The 25,777-nt window shown below is 46.4% G+C and overlaps 1 long non-coding RNA gene across 2 annotated transcripts in view; it reads left to right on the top strand.

Annotated features, from left to right (window-relative positions):
• The window catches only part of LOC144753826 (uncharacterized), a 194,483-nt gene extending 184,417 nt beyond the window's left edge, over nt 1–10,066 (top strand). For both annotated transcript variants that reach the window (XR_013594551.1, XR_013594550.1), the window contains one exon: nt 9,506–10,066. This is a non-coding gene — a long non-coding RNA (uncharacterized LOC144753826). The remainder of the gene's footprint in view (nt 1–9,505) is intronic.
• The last annotated feature ends 15,711 nt before the right edge of the window (nt 10,067–25,777 follow it).

Genomic DNA, 25,777 nt, shown 5'->3' with positions numbered 1-25,777 from the left:
GGGTGTGCATTAGTCACCCATTGTCTGACACAAGCACCTAAGTGGTTAATAAAGCATTAAAAAAAGAAACATCTCTGAGTTTTTAAAACTTTTTCAAGCCACAAACTGCGGCCATAGAACCAACCACAAGGGGGCCCGGCAGCCCCTGCCCCATAAAAAATAAAACAAGCAATCCACTTGGTCATGTCCCGCCCTGGGAGTCTTAGTTTGAAAACAAACGGGGGCATTTAATTATTTTTTGTAATTTGATAAGCTTATCCTCTGTCACTCTGCTGCCAGATAAAATGTAATGAAGTCTTTGGCCTGGGGAGTGGGAGGAGGGCTGGGGGGAATTGGAGCTTGAGTTCTGGGTTCAGCAATATAAGGAGGTGGGGTCTGTGGTCAGGAGGGCATCATCTAATATGTGTAATGTTGGGATCTCTGTACTGCAGTGTTACTTAAAGCCAGAATGGTAGTCATGCAGGAGATAGCATTGATGTGATCTTGGAGTTGAGCATAGACTGCTTTTTCAGTGATCTTGCTGATGAAGGGTAGGTAAATGATGGATCAGTAGTTTTTCCTGGTCATCAGGATGTAATGAAGGTGTAAGAGAGCCTCTGGGAAGATGCTTTTAGTGAGGGAGATATTGACTATGGTGAAAAGGGATGATAGAGCTTCCCCTGATAGAGCTTTGATAAAGGAGGATGGTAAGCCATTATCTTCTGAAGAGATGGTTTTGAGGTAGTTGAGTATGTCGGCAGGGTCTGTCAGAGACGGGACTTTGACAGATGGCCGTTGTAGTATTCTATAAAAGGGGACGAGTGTATGAGGAGGAGCAGACTTGGCGTTGTTGAATTGCTTATGTAACTTCTTTTTGTTTTTTGGTCTAAAGAATATGTTGATAGCATCACATTTGTTTATGCATTGCGGATTGTTGGATTAGGCAGGGGGCTGATGAAGTGCTTGAATGTCTTGAAAAATGTTCTGCTTATATTGGTGGCTTCATTGGTGGTGTTGGTACACCATTTTGCTTTGCCTGATATGATGAGCTGTGTTGTGCTGAGCGACTCAGTATCATGAGGTCACTGGGAGTTTTGTTTCTTTCATTTTCCTCACCGTTTGTCCATGTCGCATTTATTGTCAGTGAGGTCTTTAAAGTACCAGGGTGCTAAAGGTTTTGGCTTACATGTTTTTGTTGGAGGGCTGATTGAATATTATATATTGAAGTAATTTAGAGGGTGTTGGTGTTGGAAATGGCATTATTAGTAGGGTGAGAGATCGCCCCTTTTTCTCCTTCAACATTAGCTTTCTCAATATTTTTTCTGCCCCTACTGTCTATCCTCATTCATTCTTACCCCCTTATTTCTGACATCCCAGCCCCCTCTTTTGTTCATCCTGTTATTTCAATCCACCCTCTTTTCTCTCCATCTTATACATCCCTTTTGCCTCTGTTATCCTTTGATCTTCCTGTTTTTCACTTCTTTTTCCCTCCCTGTTTTGGTGCTTAGACACCATAACAGTAATTAATTTCCAGAGGATTGCAGACACGTATCTTTTGATGATACACGTACTCCTGGATCTCTTCATTGCTATTGACACCATTAATCATAACCAACTGCATTGAAGGCTACAGGAGGTACTCGGGATCACTGACCCCACTGACCTGGTTTGCGTCTTGCTGCACACTTGTTCTAACATGGTTCACATGGTGAGTTTATGCAACCCTCCTGTTAGAGTGAGTTATGCAGTACCACAGTGGTCCACTACTATCACTGACCTAGCTGAGAGGACTAACAAATTAATCATACACTGACAACATCCACTGTTAATGGAGGTGGATGATTTCAAGCAATATGATACCTTGACCATCTGCTCATCACATATTGGCTCCTGAGTGCATGATACTTGGCTCCAGCTACATTGATTTGAAATTGAAGCCATCTTCTTTGACAGCAAAATCAAAATAAAGAACAAATATAGGGCTCCATCCTAACCTTTTTTGGTGAAAAACTCACTAGGATCAATAGGTTTAAAAATCTTGTAGTTTGGCTCGACCAACAACTAATAATATATTTCCAAATTGTGGTTGTTGTTAAATATGTTTAATTGGGGCTGTTCCATATAAGAAATCATCTATATTTGCTATTATCCAACTTCACCATCTGTAGTGGAGTCAGTGGTCAATGACCGCCTTGACAGCGCTGACCGTTTCTATTTTGCGCTCACTAAGAAGTAGTAGAAAACTCTGGGGCAAGCCACCTTTCGAACTAAGGAAGTTGAGATGATGTTTCAGAGGCTCGTGCTAGTCGCCACTGTTAAACAGTGGAAGACAGAAAAGCCTTATAAACCTCTGCCAGCCAATTAAACCATCAACTCAGGTCCTCAGGCATAGGACTGTTACAGCCCTACTATGCCAAACATGTCCAGTACAGTATAGTAAAACAAATGTAATGGACAGAAAGATTAGCACTTCAGTAGAAAGAATCTTAATAAGTACTTCCCCTGGAAGCTCAAGAAGAGGGAGAGCCCTAGGGACCAGGATAAGATTCTGGGTGGTAACGGAAAAAGCTTCAAATAGGCGGGAAGCATAAGTATCAACAGACCCAATATCCTTCAGCATCCTAAAATCCCTTATGGTTACTAATTATACTTTGAGAGCAGAGACAGAGATGCCCAAAAGAAACCCACCCTGAGGAAGTCCAGAGTGTTCACAAGAGGTCTTATGATGAAAGTTCTGAGTTATTGTCACTTGATCACACCAGTGGCAGAGGTTGAACTATATTCTGGACATCCGATAAGAGGGATACGTTTTTTTAGTTTTTGTTTTCTATAGCACGAACTAGACCCGAAACATCGGGTATCAGAGCGCTTTACATGAGCACCAGTTTCGTTACAGATGGGCACATTATTTTTAGGTCTCGCCCAAGCCAGCGCATGCGCTGCTCTGGCGAGACTTTTAGTTAGTGGGCTTCATAAAGCCGACCACAGCTTTTTGTGAGGCATAGAGTGTGCGGTTACGCTCACAAGCGCGCGCCTCGCTCCGCCTCTCCGTCTTGCTTCCGTTTTAATGCTCCTCCCCCACCATAGAGTGTGGACTGTGCTACTACATAACGCCAAGAAATGCACGTGCGACTCACAGTTCTAGTAGCCACAGCTCATTTTGGTTGTCATGATGACATTCAGCTTTGTGCCATAATAGTGAACAGCGAGGGCAAGCGGTGGCTGCAGTGTGCGGTGAGTGCACAGGTCCTCCGAGATCTCCTCCCAGAGACCATCCGAAGGCACACGACCCCCCCCCCCCACACCCCGTGTCCAGCCTGCATGTTGCGTCCCCTCTTTCAAGCCCGGTCAGCCTGTATTTATGTGCGCGTTCATTAATTCATCCTAGAGTACATTACAGAGTTGGCCGGCCCCCACAGTGCCCCACTGCAACAACCCCCTTCCCCCCTCTTTGAAGTGCGCATTCCAGCCGGGCTTATCAGTGGCGCGAGCGGAGCGGGAGGATCGCCTTTCATGTGTCTTGAGCCCCCCCCCCCCCCCAACGAGAAACACATTTCAGAGACTCTGAAAAGGCGGAAAGGTAGTTCTTTTAAGGTGCAGCTCCCAACTGTAACTACGAAGAGACGTGACACCACAGAGTGAAGCTACTGTCTAAAAAGGTACCTGAGAATAAACTGCGCCTTTCTTTTACAACGAACTGTGTAGCGGTGCGTATGAAATTAAGAATTTGCCGGTTAAATTAGGTGCATTTAGAAAAGGGAGGCCCAGGCCCCTTACTAGCCGGAAGACTGTTTCTTTTCTTTATTGCGCGTTCGTGGATGAGCCCAGAGGGCTATGTATGCATCTCTCTTATCATGTTGGTAGTTCTGTCTCACTGAAGTGCATCATTGGCATACATGATGGGCTATTTTACATCTGAAAATGACACTCCTTCACCACCATTTGTGACGCATTCTATTATTTATATCATGTCTGCATTGGGTGCAAAATGCAGTGCTTTTTTATTTGTTTTTTTCAATGTAAAACACGGTGGTTCACTTTATAGCGAAGGGCCAAAAAGAATTCTTTGAAATCCCTTGCAACTGCACCTGGACCAGCAGCGTCCCTGCTTCCTGCGGCTGCTGATGGAGAAATACAAATTCAGTCCGCGTGGTGCCTTTGGCAAAGCCAGTAGGTCTGGCTTATAATGAAAACACAAGCCAGACAGATTTTTTTTCGTTGAAATCTGTTTTTATTGGTTATACTTTTTCACTTTCCCATTCCCTGGAGTAGGATAAAATATCATAAAGTCAAACATGTTGCCGCTTGTTAGGCAGACTCCCACCTTTCATGCACCTTTCACATGCAGTCACATACCCTCCCCTGCATTTTTCAAACAAGCTGGATCTATTTTTTTTTTATGCTTTTGCATGTTTTCATAAGCATGACCATGATAACGTTCTGTTGAGGAGGCATATACACTCGTTTTAAAAAAAAGAAATAATGTAATAACTAAATGTACTCAGTCACATAACCAAGAATCCGTCAGCAGATCACCTGGATGCCAAGTCGGCCCGCTGTGGGAATTGAAGAACTTGACAGTGACCTATATAGAGAAGAATAACTGAGCATCTCAACAATGTAATGACAAGTCCAAAGGGGAGTCAGTGCTCCCAGGTGTAAGGCATCAAAGGCTCCTCTGCTTCAGAGCACATCAAAAGGCATACAGAAAACAAGCATTGCCATAACCAATAGGTCTCGCCTTTGGGACCTTATAAGTGTTTAGCCATGCAACAGTTAATGTTGTTGCAGTAAGGATATTGTGCTGCATAACTAAATACTTATAAGGTTCCAAAGGCGAGACCTTTGGCTATGCCAATGCTTGTTTTTTTAGGCACGGGGAGATTATGATTTGCCCAGACTCGAACCCGCTTCCCCAGCTACGAGGTCGACCGATCTAGCCGTAACGCTACATCCTCTCCCCAACAGTGTTTGCATTATTGCCAGTTGCATGTTACTCTCTGCTTCAGTTGGCGTGTAGGGATAATAAAGTAGCCATAAGGTAATAAAGCGCAACATAGTAACTAAGGCAGTCTCTGAGCACTTGGGGAGAAAATACCAGGAATGAAGAAGAAATAACACTCTGGGAGAACAAGTCAGTCAATCTGCTGGTTGCGACTGTAAAAGCATATTTCCTGTTAAGCGGATTAACGATGACATATGAGTCACAAAATCACACTGACTTGTTATTGCTATCTGGTCTCAGGTATCTCATCAGCAATAGGCAAAACATGCATCTAGGATACACCATAAATCGTCACATAAATATGAAAGTTGTAATAGAGAGGAGGATAACACAAGTTCTGGATTATTATTATTATTATTATTACACTTATTAAGCGCGCAGCTACCCGGAGGTTTCCCGGCGCTAGAGCAAACTGATCAGTGATAGGCGCGAGGGACATTAGTTGTTGAAAAGCCAGGTCTTTATTCCCTTACGGAATTTCAGAAAGCACGATTCCGTGCGCAAAGACTGAGGAAGAGAATTCCATAGGGATGGGGCCAACAGAGCAAACGAGCGGCCACCCATTTTGGCTCTGTTGATGCGCGGAATTTTAAATTTGTTATGCGACAAGGACCTAAGTGTGCGGGGGGGAACATATTGCTGAACTAGAGCAGCAAGGTAGCGCGGGGCTCTATCAGTCATGATTTTATGCATGTAGCAGAGTGCTTTAAAATGCACTCTGCTTTCAATGCGCAACCAGTGCAGGTTCCGCCTGTGGTGGGTGACCGAGGATCTGGCAGGAAGGTGACAGATCAGGCGGACTGCCATATTCTGAACCACCTGGTATTTTCTGGTTACCTCTTTGGCAGCCCCTAAGAGCAGGATATTCCCATAGTCCAGGCGTGAGATGACAAGGGCCTGGACGACGGTCCTCAAGGTGTCTGTAGGCAGCATCCAAGTGATCTTTCTCAGCCACCTGATGATGGTCGTACAAGTGGCTGCAACTTTCACAACATGATGTTTGAAGGTAAGTTGGTTGTCGAAGATCACACCGAGATTGCGAGCAGACACTGATGGAATGGGTAGAGGACCCATCTCCGTAGGCCAATGGTGTGGGCCCCAGAGAGAGGTGTCGGGGCCAAACAAGAGCAGCTCTGTTTTATCCCCGTTAAGCTTCAGTTTGTGCTTTAACATCCAGTCCGATATATGCTTCAATCCAATTTGAAGAAAGGAGGAAGGAAGGTTTTTATTAGTCGATAGGGAATAGATGACTTGAGTGTCATCGGCGTAGGAATAAATTGTAAGGCCAGCCTGTTCAGCCAGGAACGCAAGAGGCCTTACGTAGAGGTTAAAAAAAAGGGGACTAAGGATGGAACCCTGGGGAACACCGTGAGCGGAAGGGAGGGTGGATGAAGCAGAGGAAGAGGAAAAAACCTGAAACGTGCGATCAGACAGAAAGTTAGCAATCCAGGCCAGGGCGGTACCACCGACACCTACTGCCTCCAGGGTGGATAATAAGATGGAATGGGAGACGGTGTCAAAAGCGGCACTCAAGTCAAGCAAGATGAGTGCCACCGTCTCGCCATTATCCACTTGGCGTCTGATGGTTTCTGACACGCCAAGGAGGGTAGTTTCCGTGGAGAAACCAGCCCTGAACCCGGATTGAGAGCAGTGGAGAAAATTGGTGGATTCAACAAAAGAACTAAGTAAAGAATTCACATGCTTCTCCAAAATCTTGGAGAAGCAAGAAAGCAGTGAAATAGGGCGAAAGTTGGAAGGATTGTTGGGGTCCGCATTGGCCTTCTTTAATAATGGAACCACCATAGCGTGCTTCCATTCCTTCGGGACAGTCGCTTCTACCAAGGAGGAGTTGAGGACATCCAAAATAATGTGGAGTGAAACTGGGTCGAGGGAGCCCAGAACTTGAGGGGGGAGAGGGTCAAGGGGAGAGCCAGATTTGATGGTCTGGAGGTACTTTTTTAGAAGTGTGGGGGAAATGAGATCCCAGGAAAGCAGTTGGGAAGTGGTAGGCAGGGAACAGAGAGGGGTATGCAGGGGAGGATTGTCAGGATTTTGAGCAATGTGAGTAGGGGTGTCAGGAGTGGAATTAAAAATGGCATAAATTTTATCTATCTTTTCCCTGAAAAAATTGGCTAGAGCATTACACTGTGCCGTGTCTAAACAGGGGTCTTTAGGAACTGAGGAAGCCCCTGAGAGCTCCTTGACAATTTTAAACAGGGCCTTAGGCCTGTTTTGAGCCGTGAGTATGGTGTTATTGGCAAAGTTAGCTCTAGCGGTGTCACATGCCAAATGGTAAGATTTAAGAGCAGCCCTATAGTTGGCTTTGTGCTCAGGATTATATTTAGCACGCCAAATGCGTTCTAGCTTTTTGCAGTTGGATTTTTCAAGGCGTAGGGAGTCATTAAACCAGGGAGCCGGGGGGTGATGAATTTGAGTTTTATTTTTTTGGGTAGGGAGGCAGGAATCCAGAGCTGTAGTTAGCCATGAACTAATGGCAGGTAGCTCTTCGATCGTTATGTTGGAAACAGACGGGATGGAATTGGCCAGAAGGGAATTTAATCTGTCTAGATTTAAACGTTTCCAGTTCCTACTAGCTTTGTGGGGAAAGTCAGGCCTGGGAGTATCGGCTACACATGTTTTAATAGAAAAATTAACTAAAAAATGGTCTGACCAAAGAACAGGGGTAGAGGATTGATAAGAGATGCTCGTTAAATTGGAAATAATAGGGTCTAAAAGGTTACCAGCCTTGTGAGTAGGGTCAAAGTTGCGGAGATGCAGGTCAAGAGCTTCAAGATGAAGAGTTGAGATTTAAATGACGTTCTGAATTTGAAGAACTCATTTTCAAGACAGCAGGTTTCGTTGGAGTATTTGATCCCCTTGAACATGGAGGGGTCTTCACTGAATTTCTTATGTCTGGTCTGCTGAATAGTGAGTAGGATAGGATTGGATAACTTTAAGCTTCTAGGTGGTTGATAAGGAATAGGCATCTTGGAGATATGGCTTGGACAGAGACCATTTGTGGATCAGACCGAGGGTTTTACATTGTGATCTCTCTTTTATATGTATATATAGACGTGGAGGGAAAGGAGTAATATCACCTACTAGCCAACCACTTCCTAACATATGGCACAATCATCAGGACCATACAAGCGAAGTGGGGAGGGAAAAAAGGGGTCTAAAATAATGTCACTGACACAGCTACGAGACAAAGTCGAGGCCTCCTTCAAAAGAAGCAAGGAAGGGTACACAAGCTAAACAAATAACACAATTAACAAACTCAAAGCAAAGGAGACCTCTTTACTGAGTTAATTATATAGCACTCTAACTCAACCCTTATATATAGATTCAGAACTAAGACACTAATACACCAGAACGTGAACAGAGAGATGGCCATCTAAAACACTAACCAGCAGATATGCCATTTGAGTGGCGTGTAATATAAGATCACAACCGAAGCAGTGAATCAATCCCACAGCAAGATATTGGTATATTTACAGATTTAGAATTTGTAGTTAATAAGTGACTGCATGCAAACATTATTTGCCATTTAATAGAAAACTTACAGGTAACTTAATACAATGTTAAAATTATTGACTATGAGGCCCACGCTCACATTTGTCTACCATTAATAATTCCCGACAATGCGCTTATTGGCTTTGTATCATAAAAACCAATAAACAGATATTTTAAAAAGAATAACCAGTGGAATTTTTTTCCAGACCAAATATTAATAAATCTGCATGGTTTTCGCCTCTTTGTCATTTAGGGAGTGACTTCTAGCGGAGACCTGTGTAGATGGTATTCCAGTCATTTAGTCGGCGTGTGATGAATAGGAAGGCTAATGTGACTTTTTTAAGAGAACTGGAGGAGAAGCAGTATTATCCTAGGAAGAACTAATGTCAGATTAGGATATCTGTTCTTGGTCTAAACCACTAATCTGTTTGTACTGGTCGAACAGCACCAATATATTGCCTCCTTTGCCCATGTGTGCACACACACACAAAAAACTGTGGGCCGACGTTTCTATGCGGAGCATGGACACAAGGAGAAAGGCGAAGGGGATTGGAGAGACTACTCACAGATGTTTGTTTCTTCACACCTCCAAGACCTGTCTTCTGAAGTCTTGCTGCTCAATTTTACCAATTACCTCTTCCTGATCACATTCTAGAAAGAGAACATTGGTATTAATATCAAGTTTTCAATAGTTTGGGTCATTGCACATAACACATCACATCCCCGTTGATTATGCACCTCATGGTATGTTGTTTAATCTTTGAGTAAGACATGTGTCCCCGGTGTCTCTCTCGTTTTCTTTTAAATTGCACTGATATCCTAATAAAGTTAGGTAAAACTCCTGTTTACTTGTCCTGTACACTTCATAATTGTAGTTTGGTAATCCATAGATGAAAGGCTTGTCTCAAAATGTCATGTTTCTTGCATCAAGTTCTACATATAATGTACACTTACTCTAGTATTATGCATTGCATCTTACTTGATTTAGATCTTTGTTCTCCTTTTCAGGTTTGCTTACCTTGAAGTTCCACTGACGACTCCTCTTCCAAGAATTGCAATTCTGTGAAAATTTGTCAGGAAAATTCCCTGTCTTAACTCTCAGCTAAGTCTTTCGTCATGTCCAGATTGCCCATTAAAGCTGAGCCCAGATGGGTATTTATACCATTAGGTCTTAAATGGCCGCCAAGATCTCAAAGTCTTTCCTGACCATAGATGGTTTTTTTCAGGATGTTCCTCATTTTATCAAGCCAACTCTCAGTCCTCCAGACGTTTTTCTAAATGTGCTCCAATAAATCCAAAGCTTGTGGTCACTGCATTTTAGAGCAATTGCGCTTGAGAACATATTACTTCATGGGACTACTAAATCATAGAGCCGTAGTGCTCAAGAGCATATTGCTGTATCAGAGCAGGTCATAATACTTAAATGACTCACATAGACTGCAATTTTAAAAGGAGAACATGTCTTGAACTGAAATGATGCTGAAAACCACATCTCCACCTTCTCCCATGGCAGGTCCTGGCAAACCTGCACTCTTCCGTATGAGTAAACTGGCTGGGCTGAGATGAAAATGAGGCTGTAATAAATGAAAAGTAGAAGGATGATAAAACAAGAGCTTAATTGGGGCATGAATGAAAGCTCACTGTGGAACCATATTCCTAAAAGGATCTATGACAGAATATCGAAAGTCAGAATATCGAGAAACAAAAACATCGCAACAAAAATATCGATGTCAACAATATCGACATCCTATCTACAACAAGGTAAGTACAAAAATATCGTTTAAAAAAAATCGTTATTTTTAATTAAAAACAATATGTACAATTAATTAAAAAATACTTAAAAATATAATAAATATAGTTAAACATATTTTATATTATTTAAAATTAATAAGTAATATACATAATTTAACAAAACAATATTAAACAAATACATATAATAGATAATATATATACTTACTTAATAATCAGTTTTAATAATTATTGTGATAACATCAATAAAAATTTAATAATTATACAAAACAAATTTTAAAAAATTAATTTATTTTTAATATTTCTAAAATCAATTATATACTACATTAAGTAAAAAAATATATATATTAAATAACAGAGGAAATAAATTACTATTCCCACTCCAGAGAGTGCAACAGTAAGTAAACGTTGGATAGCGTAGGGGTAAAAATTACTATTCCAACTCCAGAGAGCGCAACAGTAGGGAAAGTGTTGGATAGCGTAGGGTTAAAAATTACTATTCCAACTGCAGAGAGTGCAACAGTAGGGAAAGCGTTGGATAGCGTAGAAGTAAAAATTACTATTCCCACTCCAGAGAGTGCAACAGTAGGGAAAGCGTTGGATAGCGTAGAAGTAAAAATTACTATTCCCACTCCAGAGAGTGCAACAGTAGGGAAAACGTTGGATAGCGTAGGGGTAAAAATTACTATTCCCACTCCAGAGAGTGCAACAGTAGGGAAAACGTTGGATAGCGTAATGGTAAAAATTACTATTCCCACTCCAGAGAGGGCCACAGTAGGGAAAACGTTGGATAGCGTAGGGGTAAAAATTACTATTCCAACTCTAAAGAGCGCAACAGTAGGGAAAGTGTTGGATAGCGTAGAAGTAAAAATTACTATTCCAACTCCAGAGAGTGCAACAGTAGGGAAAGTGTTGGATAGCGTAGAGGTAAAAATTACTATTCCAACTCCAGAGAGTGCAACAGTAGGGAAAGTGTTGGATAGCATAGGGGTAAAAATTACTATTCCAACTTCAAAGAGTGCAACAGTAGGGAAAACATTGGATAGTGTAGGGGTAAAAATTACTATTCCAACTCCAGAGAGAGCAACAGTAGGGAAAGTGTTGGATAGCGTAGAAGTAAAAATTACTATTCCAACTCCAGAGAGTGCAACAGTAGGGAAAGTGTTGGATAGCGTAGGGGTAAAAATTACTATTCCCACTCCAGAGAGTGCAAAAGTAGGGAAAGCGTTGGATAGCGGGAAGGTAAAAATTACTATTCCAACTCCAGAGAGTGCAACAGTAGGGAAAGCGTTGGATAGCGTAGGGGTAAAAATTACTATTCCAACTCCAGACAGTTCAACAGTAGGGAAAGTGTTGGATAGCGTAGGGGTAAAAATTACTATTCCAACTCCAGAGAGTGCAACAGTAGTGAAAGCGTTGGAGTAAAAATTACTATTCCAACTCCAGAGAGTGCAACAGTAGGGAAAGTGTTGTATAGCGTAGGGGTAAAAATTACTATTCCAACTCCAGAGAGTGCAACAGTAGGGAAAGTGTTGGGTAGCGGTGGGGTAAAAATTACTATTCCCACTCCAGAGAGTGCAACAGTAGGGAAAGTGTTGGATAGCGTAGACATTAAAAATAACCTACTTATAAATACATTTATATTTTAAAATATTAAAAATATTATTTATTAAATATATCTAAACTATTTACAAATACCAATAAATAATGAATTGTATGGGAAAAGTAGTCTTTTGACCGGACGCCCTTGCTAGCACTGGGGACTAATAAGAGCTGGAGGTTCCCTGGCTAGAAGCAAGGTTTACGTGCGTCACCCGGAGGGACACCCCGATGCGAGTACTCCTATTGCACCATGGTTTGCTTATGTTGGGGGGAGGTAGGGGGTGGTGTGGTGTATGGCTGGCATGATTGGGATGCTTCAGTGGGTGTGGGGTGGTGGAGTTGGGACAGGGTTTTTCATGCAGAGGAGGCAATTACTGAGTGTGGTCCAGTTGCAACTCATGATGTGGAGAGACAGAGATGTACTTGAAAATACTACAGGGCAAAGCTATACGGTGCATGATACAGGATGGCAGGGGCTGGGAATGACTCATATTTAAGGATTATGACATGGAATATACAAGGGCTCAATGATGCAAAGAAGGGCAGGAAGATCGAAGCATATTCTGAACGACATCAGGTGCATATTGTGCTGTTTCAGGAGACACATATGCCTCCACGCTCCCACAACACATTTGCTAGCAGGTGGGCGTGTATTCGGTTATTCTCATCCTACTCTTCCTACATGAGGGGTACTGCCATATTGATTAAAAAATCAACGCAATTTATGGTTGTGGGAGAGATCCTTGATCCTGCTGGGCGATACATCATTGTGTGGAGAAGCCTGGGGTCGGACACTGTGACCATTGCGAATTTTTATGCCCCTAATGTTGATACGCCTGAATTTTTTACGACATTGTGGGGTAGGATTGTAAACATTGGCTCTATGCACATTATCTGGGGGGGATATTTTTATGTTGCTATGGTACCTGCTCAGGATAGGGCTGATGGGGCTGCACACTACAAAAGCCGGTCTAGAGAAGCTCTGCAGGGTATTTTTGAGGAGGGAGGGCTGATTGATAGTTGGCGTTTTCTCTATCCACTTCGTAAGGAGGGCACACACTTCACATCTTACACTGGCACCTGGCCAAGCCTTGATTATTGTCTGATGTCTCGGGGGTTAGGTACGGGTCTCATGAGGGCCGAACATCTAGCCAGAACATATTCTGATCATAGTCCTGTGCTGGTACAGTTGCGTATGCCAGGGTGGGATAGACCTCGACCACAGTGGCGGCTTTAACCTAACACACTGTTGGATGAGATGTTTAAAATGGAGCTAGGGGAGGAAATTGCGGCGTTCTTTACCCGCAATAAGGGGTCTGTTGACAGTGTCGAAGTTGTGTGGGAGGCGTTTAAAGTTACGGTCCGAGGATATTGTATCTCCAAGAGCTTTGGTGTTTTACGAGATATACAAAGGAGGATACGTGCCCTGGACCGAGAACTGAAAGGATTGGAGGCCCTCATGGTGCGTGGGGAGGCGGGGCAGGCACACATGGATTTTAGGATCAAGCTGTCAGAGTATGAGGAAGAGGCGGCGAGAGAGGCTAAGTTTCGGGGGCGACACTGGAAGGCACGTAGGTACTGTGAAGGTGAAAGACCGGGTAAGGCATTGGCGGAGGTCACTAGGAATCCACGATTTAGTAACTATCTTAGAAATGAATACGCCAGAGGGGGGGACGTGTCAAGATACTGCGGCAATCCTAGGTATCTTTGCATCACATTATAGTCAATTGTACACCACGCAGAGTGTGGGGGAGGCGAGGTTTGAGGATTTCCTGGGGGATGTCGCCCTATGCTGGCTGAGTGATGTGCACAGGACATTCCTCAGCGCCACGTTCGAACTGGACGAGATCAGGATGGCGATAATGTCACTCAAAAATGGGAAGGCCCCGGGGCTGGACGGGCTCCCCACTGAATTTTACAAATGCTACATTGATATTATGGCTCCGGTGCTCCGGGAGGTGTTTGAGGAGTCGCTGAAGATGGGGACCCTACCTCGCTCGATGCGAGAAGTAGTGATTACTTCCCTTTTAAAGCCCGGGAAAGACCCCACGGCCTGCGACTCATACCGCCCGCTCTCATTGATTAACTGCGACGCAAAGATCTTAGCTAAAGTACTGGTCACTCGAATATCCCTCCTGATGACAAAAATCATACTCCCGGATCAGGCTGGATTTGTCCCTGGCAGGTCTACTATACCCAATTTGCGTACCTTGTTCTCTCTGATCCAGACAGTGGCGCCTGAGTTTCCGGTTGCTGCGTTTTTTTGGGATGCCTCAAAGGCATTCGGTTGAGTGGAAATATTTATTTACCGTCCTGCAGAGCATGGGTTTCCCCAAACTTTTTATATCATGGGTGCAACTATTAAATACACAACCTACCGCTAGAGTTCTTCTCAATGGTCACCTGTCCACCTCGCTCACTATAACTCGGGGCACCAGGCAAGGGTGCACGCTCTTGTTGTAGACGAATCTAGGACTCTAGTTAAATATTCCCGATTCATGCCCTTATGTGGTTATATCAAATCATATCCTTATATAGGCATAAGAATCATACCCATATTAAGACATAGCCAATGCAGTCCAAATACGGCAAGGCTACTCCCATAGACTCCTAGAAAGCACAACGCGTTCTTAAACAAACCAAGCCTCCAGCAGCCTGGGAATTCCCCCTGCTTCTGTATTGATTTGTCCTAGAACTCCTGGAGTCCTGAAAGAACTGCGAGTTCTTAGTGACGTCTTATGTCCAACCTTACGTCAAACTCGGCACCTTCCAGGTATAAATATACCAGCATCTGCCCTAGCAAAACACACGGTGGTTTGGAGCAGATCGACTATCTACTTGCCCGACGCCCGGCTGTAGCAAGTGCCGAAGGAAGCCGACCCTCCCGCTGACGCACTGAGAGAGACACTGTCTTTTCTCCTGCCGAGAAATCCAGCTCCAGTGTTTACCTGTCACCCTTGCGGGTTGCTGGGAGATCGAGTCCTGAGAGAGAGATACATGACCTCCTTCATTCTATAACCAAGGTACGGAGCTGATTAGACCATAGAGAATTCCTGATTTAGATTCTTGGCAGAAACTATCTTAACTCAAACTACATCTCACTTACTCCTTCCCATGTACTAGGCTTAGGTTAGGTACACCGGGGTAGGCGTATCTTAGAAGCACCAGTTGAGTACGTTTAGTCATGATTTTATCATTGTATGTACTTTATCTATTTTAAACACCGTATGGCTCAGAAACCATACCATGCTTTTACAGTATTATTTTATAATACTCCTTTTACTGTACGCACTTTACTTTATGACAAGTATTGCGATTGTAGCAATTCACTTCTCTTGCATGAGAAAGAAGACTGTTCAATAAATAACCTCTTTTATTGAAAACATCCGTCTCTCTGTTTCTCTGCACTTCTGGTGAAACTAAACATGCACGATTGACTGAGTAAAATTGCTATCTATTGTTTCCGCGACTCTGGAGATATACTCCTTGTTCTTGGGGGAGCAAAGTTGTCATGTTTATGCGGTTGTCAGAAATGAATCCCTTGTGAATTCGAGAAAGTTTCTAGTGACCTCTGAGCTAGCTATACAGAAAAGGGGGTGGTGATGAACAGAGTGTCTGAATTAAGCAGACCACTCTTAGCCAGTCCAAAGATCAGGGCTTGATCCATCACCGTTATTTATCTCACTGCCCCATCCCAGCTCAGAACCTGGCTATATGCAAATTAGTCTGTCCCTGGCCCAGTGCATCATGGGAACAGGGCAGACCAAACTACCAAGCCAATTCTTCACCAGAAAGGAGACAAGCTACCGGGGACCGGTTTCTGGCATTTCAGCCTCTTCGGCCCGGCTTGCTTGAATCCTGATGGAGCAGTGAGAAAGGGACTCATGTCTGAGTATACCCTGCCACACCTATAGTGGCCAAAAACGATACAGAAAAGGGGGTGGTGATGAACAGAGTGTCTGAATTAAGCAGACCACTCTTAGCCAGTCCAAAGATCAGGGCTTGATCCATCACCGTTATTTATCTCACTGCCCCATCCCAGCTCAGAACCTGGCTATATGCAAATTAGTCTGTCCCTGGCCCAGTGCATCATGGGAACAGGGCAGACCAAACTACCAAGCCAATTCTTCACCAGAAAGGAGACAAGCTACCGGGGACCGGTTTCTGGCATTTCAGCCTCTTCGGCCCGGCTTGCTTGAATCCTGATGGAGCAGTGAGAAAGGGACTCATGTCTGAGTATACCCTGCCACACCTATAGTGGCCAAAAACGATACAGAAAAGGGGGTGGTGATGAACAGAGTGTCTGAATTAAGCAGACCACTCTTAGCCAGTCCAAAGATCAGGGCTTGATCCATCACCGTTATTTATCTCACTGCCCCATCCCAGCTCAGAACCTGGCTATATGCAAATTAGTCTGTCCCTGGCCCAGTGCATCATGGGAACAGGGCAGACCAAACTACCAAGCCAATTCTTCACCAGAAAGGAGACAAGCTACCGGGGACCGGTTTCTGGCATTTCAGCCTCTTCGGCCCGGCTTGCTTGAATCCTGATGGAGCAGTGAGAAAGGGACTCATGTCTGAGTATACCCTGCCACACCTATAGTGGCCAAAAACGATACAGAAAAGGGGGTGGTGATGAACAGAGTGTCTGAATTAAGCAGACCACTCTTAGCCAGTCCAAAGATCAGGGCTTGATCCATCACCGTTATTTATCTCACTGCCCCATCCCAGCTCAGAACCTGGCTATATGCAAATTAGTCTGTCCCTGGCCCAGTGCATCATGGGAACAGGGCAGACCAAACTACCAAGCCAATTCTTCACCAGAAAGGAGACAAGCTACCGGGGACCGGTTTCTGGCATTTCAGCCTCTTCGGCCCGGCTTGCTTGAATCCTGATGGAGCAGTGAGAAAGGGACTCATGTCTGAGTATACCCTGCCACACCTATAGTGGCCAAAAACGATACAGAAAAGGGGGTGGTGATGAACAGAGTGTCTGAATTAAGCAGACCACTCTTAGCCAGTCCAAAGATCAGGGCTTGATCCATCACCGTTATTTATCTCACTGCCCCATCCCAGCTCAGAACCTGGCTATATGCAAATTAGTCTGTCCCTGGCCCAGTGCATCATGGGAACAGGGCAGACCAAACTACCAAGCCAATTCTTCACCAGAAAGGAGACAAGCTACCGGGGACCGGTTTCTGGCATTTCAGCCTCTTCGGCCCGGCTTGCTTGAATCCTGATGGAGCAGTGAGAAAGGGACTCATGTCTGAGTATACCCTGCCACACCTATAGTGGCCAAAAACGATACAGAAAAGGGGGTGGTGATGAACAGAGTGTCTGAATTAAGCAGACCACTCTTAGCCAGTCCAAAGATCAGGGCTTGATCCATCACCGTTATTTATCTCACTGCCCCATCCCAGCTCAGAACCTGGCTATATGCAAATTAGTCTGTCCCTGGCCCAGTGCATCATGGGAACAGGGCAGACCAAACTACCAAGCCAATTCTTCACCAGAAAGGAGACAAGCTACCGGGGACCGGTTTCTGGCATTTCAGCCTCTTCGGCCCGGCTTGCTTGAATCCTGATGGAGCAGTGAGAAAGGGACTCATGTCTGAGTATACCCTGCCACACCTATAGTGGCCAAAAACGATACAGAAAAGGGGGTGGTGATGAACAGAGTGTCTGAATTAAGCAGACCACTCTTAGCCAGTCCAAAGATCAGGGCTTGATCCATCACCGTTATTTATCTCACTGCCCCATCCCAGCTCAGAACCTGGCTATATGCAAATTAGTCTGTCCCTGGCCCAGTGCATCATGGGAACAGGGCAGACCAAACTACCAAGCCAATTCTTCACCAGAAAGGAGACAAGCTACCGGGGACCGGTTTCTGGCATTTCAGCCTCTTCGGCCCGGCTTGCTTGAATCCTGATGGAGCAGTAAGAAAGGGACTCATGTCTGAGTATACCCTGCCACACCTATAGTGGCCAAAAACGATACAGAAAAGGGGGTGGTGATGAACAGAGTGTCTGAATTAAGCAGACCACTCTTAGCCAGTCCAAAGATCAGGGCTTGATCCATCACCGTTATTTATCTCACTGCCCCATCCCAGCTCAGAACCTGGCTATATGCAAATTAGTCTGTCCCTGGCCCAGTGCATCATGGGAACAGGGCAGACCAAACTACCAAGCCAATTCTTCACCAGAAAGGAGACAAGCTACCGGGGACCGGTTTCTGGCATTTCAGCCTCTTCGGCCCGGCTTGCTTGAATCCTGATGGAGCAGTGAGAAAGGGACTCATGTCTGAGTATACCCTGCCACACCTATAGTGGCCAAAAACGATACAGAAAAGGGGGTGGTGATGAACAGAGTGTCTGAATTAAGCAGACCACTCTTAGCCAGTCCAAAGATCAGGGCTTGATCCATCACCGTTAGAATTGGCTTTTGTAGTCTGGTCTGCCCTGTTCCCATGATGCACTGGGCCAGGGACTGACTAATTTGCATACAGCCAGGTTCTGAAACTGGGATGGTGCAATGAGCTAAAAAACGGTGTTGGATCTAGCCCTGATCTCTTGACTGGGTGAGAGTACTCTGCTTAATTCAGAGACTCTGTCCATCACCACCCCTTGTTGTAAATTATTTTGTCCACCCTAAGCGTGGAAGGGTATACTCAGATGTGAGTCCCTTGCTCATTGCACCATCAGGATTCAAGCAAGCCGGGCCGAAGACGGCTGAAATGCCAGAAACCGGTCCCCGGAAGCTTGTTTCCTTCCCAGTGTAAGAATTGGCTTTTGTAGTCTGGTCTGCCCTGTTCCCATGATGCATTGGGCCAGGGACAGACTAATTTGCATACAGCCAGGTTCTGAAACTGGGATGGTGCAATGAGCTAAAAAACGGTGTTGGATCTAGCCCTGATCTCTTGACTGGGTGAGAGTACTCTGCTTAATTCAGAGACTCTGTCCATCACCACCCCTTGTTGTAAATTATTTTGTCCACCCTAAGCGTGGAAGGGTATACTCAGATGTGAGTCCCTTGCTCATTGCACCATCAGGATTCAAGCAAGCCGGGCCGAAGACGGCTGAAATGCCAGAAACCGGTCCCCGGAAGCTTGTTTCCTTCCCAGTGTAAGAATTGGCTTTTGTAGTCTGGTCTGCCCTGTTCCCATGATGCACTGGGCCAGGGACAGACTAATTTGCATACAGCCAGGTTCTGAAACTGGGATGGTGCAATGAGCTAAAAAACGGTGTTGGATCTAGCCCTGATCTCTTGACTGGGTGAGAGTACTCTGCTTAATTCAGAGACTCTGTCCATCACCACCCCTTGTTGTAAATTATTTTGTCCACCCTAAGCGTGGAAGGGTATACTCAGATGTGAGTCCCTTGCTCATTGCACCATCAGGATTCAAGCAAGCCGGGCCGAAGACGGCTGAAATGCCAGAAACCGGTCCCCGGAAGCTTGTTTCCTTCCCAGTGTAAGAATTGGCTTTTGTAGTCTGGTCTGCCCTGTTCCCATGATGCACTGGGCCAGGGACAGACTAATTTGCATACAGCCAGGTTCTGAAACTGGGATGGTGCAATGAGCTAAAAAACGGTGTTGGATCTAGCCCTGATCTCTTGACTGGGTGAGAGTACTCTGCTTAATTCAGAGACTCTGTCCATCACCACCCCTTGTTGTAAATTATTTTGTCCACCCTAAGCGTGGAAGGGTATACTCAGATGTGAGTCCCTTGCTCATTGCACCATCAGGATTCAAGCAAGCCGGGCCGAAGACGGCTGAAATGCCAGAAACCGGTCCCCGGAAGCTTGTTTCCTTCCCAGTGTAAGAATTGGCTTTTGTAGTCTGGTCTGCCCTGTTCCCATGATGCACTGGGCCAGGGACAGACTAATTTGCATACAGCCAGGTTCTGAAACTGGGATGGTGCAATGAGCTAAAAAACGGTGTTGGATCTAGCCCTGATCTCTTGACTGGGTGAGAGTACTCTGCTTAATTCAGAGACTCTGTCCATCACCACCCCTTGTTGTAAATTATTTTGTCCACCCTAAGCGTGGAAGGGTATACTCAGATGTGAGTCCCTTGCTCATTGCACCATCAGGATTCAAGCAAGCCGGGCCGAAGACGGCTGAAATGCCAGAAACCGGTCCCCGGAAGCTTGTTTCCTTCCCAGTGTAAGAATTGGCTTTTGTAGTCTGGTCTGCCCTGTTCCCATGATGCACTGGGCCAGGGACAGACTAATTTGCATACAGCCAGGTTCTGAAACTGGGATGGTGCAATGAGCTAAAAAACGGTGTTGGATCTAGCCCTGATCTCTTGACTGGGTGAGAGTACTCTGCTTAATTCAGAGACTCTGTCCATCACCACCCCTTGTTGTAAATTATTTTGTCCACCCTAAGCGTGGAAGGGTATACTCAGATGTGAGTCCCTTGCTCATTGCACCATCAGGATTCAAGCAAGCCGGGCCGAAGACGGCTGAAATGCCAGAAACCGGTCCCCGGAAGCTTGTTTCCTTCCCAGTGTAAGAATTGGCTTTTGTAGTCTGGTCTGCCCTGTTCCCATGATGCACTGGGCCAGGGACAGACTAATTTGCATACAGCCAGGTTCTGAAACTGGGATGGTGCAATGAGCTAAAAAACGGTGTTGGATCTAGCCCTGATCTCTTGACTGGGTGAGAGTACTCTGCTTAATTCAGAGACTCTGTCCATCACCACCCCTTGTTGTAAATTATTTTGTCCACCCTAAGCGTGGAAGGGTATACTCAGATGTGAGTCCCTTGCTCATTGCACCATCAGGATTCAAGCAAGCCGGGCCGAAGACGGCTGAAATGCCAGAAACCGGTCCCCGGAAGCTTGTTTCCTTCCCAGTGTAAGAATTGGCTTTTGTAGTCTGGTCTGCCCTGTTCCCATGATGCACTGGGCCAGGGACAGACTAATTTGCATACAGCCAGGTTCTGAAACTGGGATGGTGCAATGAGCTAAAAAACGGTGTTGGATCTAGCCCTGATCTCTTGACTGGGTGAGAGTACTCTGCTTAATTCAGAGACTCTGTCCATCACCACCCCTTGTTGTAAATTATTTTGTCCACCCTAAGCGTGGAAGGGTATACTCAGATGTGAGTCCCTTGCTCATTGCACCATCAGGATTCAAGCAAGCCGGGCCGAAGACGGCTGAAATGCCAGAAACCGGTCCCCGGAAGCTTGTTTCCTTCCCAGTGTAAGAATTGGCTTTTGTAGTCTGGTCTGCCCTGTTCCCATGATGCACTGGGCCAGGGACAGACTAATTTGCATACAGCCAGGTTCTGAAACTGGGATGGTGCAATGAGCTAAAAAACGGTGTTGGATCTAGCCCTGATCTCTTGACTGGGTGAGAGTACTCTGCTTAATTCAGAGACTCTGTCCATCACCACCCCTTGTTGTAAATTACTCTGAGCTAGCTGGCATTCATAATTAAGTCTAACATATTCAATAGAGACCTAGTCGACCTAAGTCCTACGTCTAAACTATCGTTTATGTTATTCCAATGCGCAGAGCCTATTGGGAATATAGTAACTACACTACATGGCGCCCAACGTTTGGTAAGGCGATAATTTCACGCTAGATACTAGAGTAACTCAGTCGTGCTTTTCACACAGACCCCTTTTTTCCCGTAAAAACTCAAATAGACGTCTGGAGTGGGTAAAAGGTTAATATCCGCCAAAACTTAGTAGGAGGAGAATCCTATGAATAAGTTTTTGGTTTAGTCAACGTTGAAGGATACAGTGTTCCAAAATATTGTGCACCTAATCTTTGTTTCCTTGAAACGTGCGACGAAAGAGAGAGAGCTAGAATAGCAGCTCAAGCAGTCTTAGATGACACAGCCCTCCAAAATGACCCGGAGGCAATAATCATCCCGATAAATGTAAGAAAGAGTGTAACTTACAAACTTATAAATAATGGAGTATCATCAAGAGGTGGTACAGTCATATTTGTGGTAGAGGCACATGAAAATCGGCAGACAGAGGTATTCTATTCATGGATAACTTTTCCAGCAGCAAATGCTGTGACACACGAGTTCCACTACTACAAAGCAGAGGAACCTCCAGCGGAATACGTTCCCTTTGAGGACGTTGAAATTCCACTAACTTACCAAGAGCATCAGCTCTGGTTTAATGGCGCCCTAAAACATCAAAATCACATTACCAGGCTCGGTCCACTAGGTAGACCAGGAGCCACATGGCCGGTTCTAGCCAGCTATACACCACATCCTGACATTGAAGGGATGTCAGACAGAGAACTTTTAGTTCAGCTAAAACAATTAATCAAAATATATAGACAATGGTCAAATATGTCACGCGGACTTTAACAGTCCAACTAGCAATACAAATTCCACAGCACAACCCTCACCAGGGGAGCACAAATAAAATTACACCACAGACTATACAATCAGTCATTGGCAAATTACCCGCAAAACGGAAACAAATTCCATTCTGGTTAGCTCAAAAAATTACTCAAATAGAGGCAGTATTTCCTGATAGTACACCTCATGAAAAACACAGAATTCTGACAATCCGTCTACCAATGGGGATCGCACCACATGTGGAGGACTGTGACACTTGGGGAACAGTCTTTGCTTCAATATGCACAAAAACACATGGGGCAGATTCCGATCCGGTAAAATAATCCGCCGTACGATTCGTATTCGTAGCTGAATTCGTACGAATGGGAAACTACCGTCCGACCTGCGTATTACGATCCATTTCCGCCGATTGCCGTACGAATATCAGCGTACCGTACGAACCAGTCGATGACCCGTACGATTTAGCATCGGAAATCCTACCGTACGATTTGTAAACATGCCGTACAACCACACTAGTACGATCCTGTACGGAAAGCCTGTCCGCGATTCCTACGGGCCAAAGTATTCGCACATGAAGATTGATTCGTACGGGATTTTTTGCCACACAGCAAGCGGCTTCAACACATACCACCAGTGTACCCCTCGATGAAGCGTACGCAAAGCCCCCCACCCGCCAACGGCCCGTACAAGTCACCCACACGCACAAGTACGACACGCACACACCCCGATCAAGCCTACGCGAACCCCCCCACCCGCCAACGGCCTGTACAAGTCAACCACACGCACAAGTACGACACGCACACCCCCTCCAGTGACCAAGAACCCCCCACCCGCCAACGACCCGTACAAGTCACCCGCACGCACAAGTACGACACGCACACACACCCTCAAGCGACCAAGAACCCCCCCACCCACCAACGGCTCGTACAAGTCACCTGCACGCACAAGTACGACACACACACACCCCGATCAAGCCTACACGAACCCCCCCACCCACCAACGGCCCGTACAAGTCAACCGCACGCACAAGTACGACACGCACACCCCCCTAAAGCGACCAAGAACCTCCCCACCTGCCAACGGCCCGTACAAGTCACCCGCACGCACAATTACGACACGCACACACCCTCTCAAGCGACCAAGAACCCCCCACCCACCAACGGCTCGTACAAATCACCTGCACGCACAAGTACGACACACACACACCCCGATCAAGCCTACACAAACCCCCCCACCCACCAACGGCCCGTACAAGTCAACCGCACGCACAAGTACGACACGCACACCCCCCTAAAGCGACCAAGAACCTCCCCACCTGCCAACGGCCCGTACAAGTCACCCGCACGCACAAGTACGACACGCACACACCCCCTCAAGCGACCAAGAACCCCCCCCACCCGCCAACGGCCCGTACAAGTCACCCGCACGCACAAGTACAACACGCACACACCCCGATCAAGCCTACGCGAACCCCCCCACCCGCCAACGGCCCGTACAAGTCACCCGCACGCACAAGTACGACACGCACACACCCTGATCAAGCCTACGCGAACCCCCCTGCCAACGGCCCATACAAGTCAACCGCTCGCACAAGTATGACACGCACACCCCCCTCAAGCGACCAAGAACTCCCCCACCCGCCAACGGCCCGTACAAGTCACCCACACGCACAAGTACGACATGAACACCCCCCTCAAGCGACCAAGAACCCCCCCCACCCGCCAACGACTCATACAAGTCACCCGCACGCACAAGTACAACGCGCACACACCCCGATCAAGCCTACGCGAACCACCCCACCCGCCAACGGCCCGTACAAGTCAACCGCACGCACAAGTACGACACGCACACCCCCTCAAGCGACCAATAACCCCGCCAACGGCCCGTACAAGTCACCCGCACGCACAAGTACGACACGCACACATAACGCCAACACCTAAACCAGCACAAGGACTTTGCTAACGAGTCGCACAACAACACTGAACATGTCTCCTATGTACACACCATTGAGAAACAATGTCCTGGTCACAGCCAAACAGGCAAACAGAGGTCAACACTAACACCCACCCCATATAACACACACCACCAATTCAAAATAAGCCACACCCACAAATTGACCAATAACAGGGTCCACACATACAATTCAACATCCTTTGCAAAATACCTATTTGCTAAAAGAAGAGCCTGCCAGCACATCAACAACTGCACCCATTGACCTTCACACATACACCCTATCTCATCTACACCCACATCACCCCCTTCACAATCAGACCCACACACCCTCATCCATACACACCATCACCCCCTCAATCACATACACCCCACACCCAAGAATCCAAAGTTCACTAACCCGGAGAATGAGATCCTTACAGATGAAGTCATCAGTCGAGCCACAGCTGTTTGGCGCATTGGTCAGACAGACCAGCATGGCTGAAAAAACACGCATGTGGGAGAGGATCGTTGACAAGGTCAATGCTGTTGCACCCATCAGGCGCACCAGGCAGGAATGCCAGGCCAGGTGGTATGATCTGCGGAGGATGGTCAAGAAGAAGATGGACCAGGACTACGCCAATGCACACTACACTGGAGGTGGTGGTCCCCGCAGACCTCCAGTATATCAGCCCTGGGAGGAGAAAGTCATGGCCCTGCTGCCACCGGTGGGAGTACACGGAATTGAAGGAGCCGGTGAGCCTGGTGAGTGTACAAAAAACACATGTTACATGGGTGGACTTACAACAGTGCCCAGCAGTATGGGGGTGGGTAGCCATGAGTCCCAGCAGTACACAACAGAATGGGGGTAGTTGCATGGGGGAGGCTCAAAGGGTTGAAGGTGTAGGGTAGGAGGCTGCTCTCATCCCATATGTCCCACGTACACACCCAAGCACCATGCCCAATGCACAGGGATAGGGAAATTCCACACAACATAGTAGACCACAGCTTCAAAACATTTTCATGTTGCTGACACACTTTTCGGAGATGCATCATTTTGTGACACAGTAAGGCAGTGTAGCAAGCGAGCGAGCACAAACAACCTGTCTCCATCCCTCTGTTGCCCTCCTCCCTCTGTCTGTCTCCCTCCCTCTGACTGTCTCCCTCTGTCTGTCCCCCTCTGTCTCACTCCCTCTGACTCCCTCCATCCCTGTCGCCCCCTCTGTCTGTCTCCCTCTCCCTATGTCTCCCTCTCCCTATGTCTCCCTCCCTCTGTCTCTCTCCCCCCTCTGACTCCCTCCATCCCTGTCGCCCTCTCTCTCTGTCTCCCTCCCTCCCTGTCTCCCTCCCTCCCTCTGACTCCCTCCATCCCTGTCACCCTCTCTCTCTGTCTCCCTCTCCATATGTCTCCCTCTCTCTGTCTCCCTACCTTGGTCTCTCTCCCTCTGTCTGTCTCCCTCTCCTTCCCTCTGTCTCCCCCTGACTCCCTCCCTCCCTCTCACTCTGTCTCCCTCACTCTGTCTCCGTATCTGTCTGTCTCCTCCCGCTCCCTCCCTCTGTCTCCCACTCTCTCTCCCTCTCCAACTCTATATGCCTCTCTGTCTCTCTGCCTGTCTCTGTCTGTGCCTCAATCTGCCTGTCTGTCCCTATCTCCCTCCCTCTCTCTCCCCCTCTGTCTC

Source organism: Lissotriton helveticus, chromosome 5_1 (assembly GCF_964261635.1).
Source record: "Lissotriton helveticus chromosome 5_1, aLisHel1.1, whole genome shotgun sequence".
NCBI lineage: Eukaryota > Metazoa > Chordata > Amphibia > Caudata > Salamandridae > Lissotriton > Lissotriton helveticus.
This window is presented reverse-complemented; position numbering and strand designations above follow the sequence as displayed.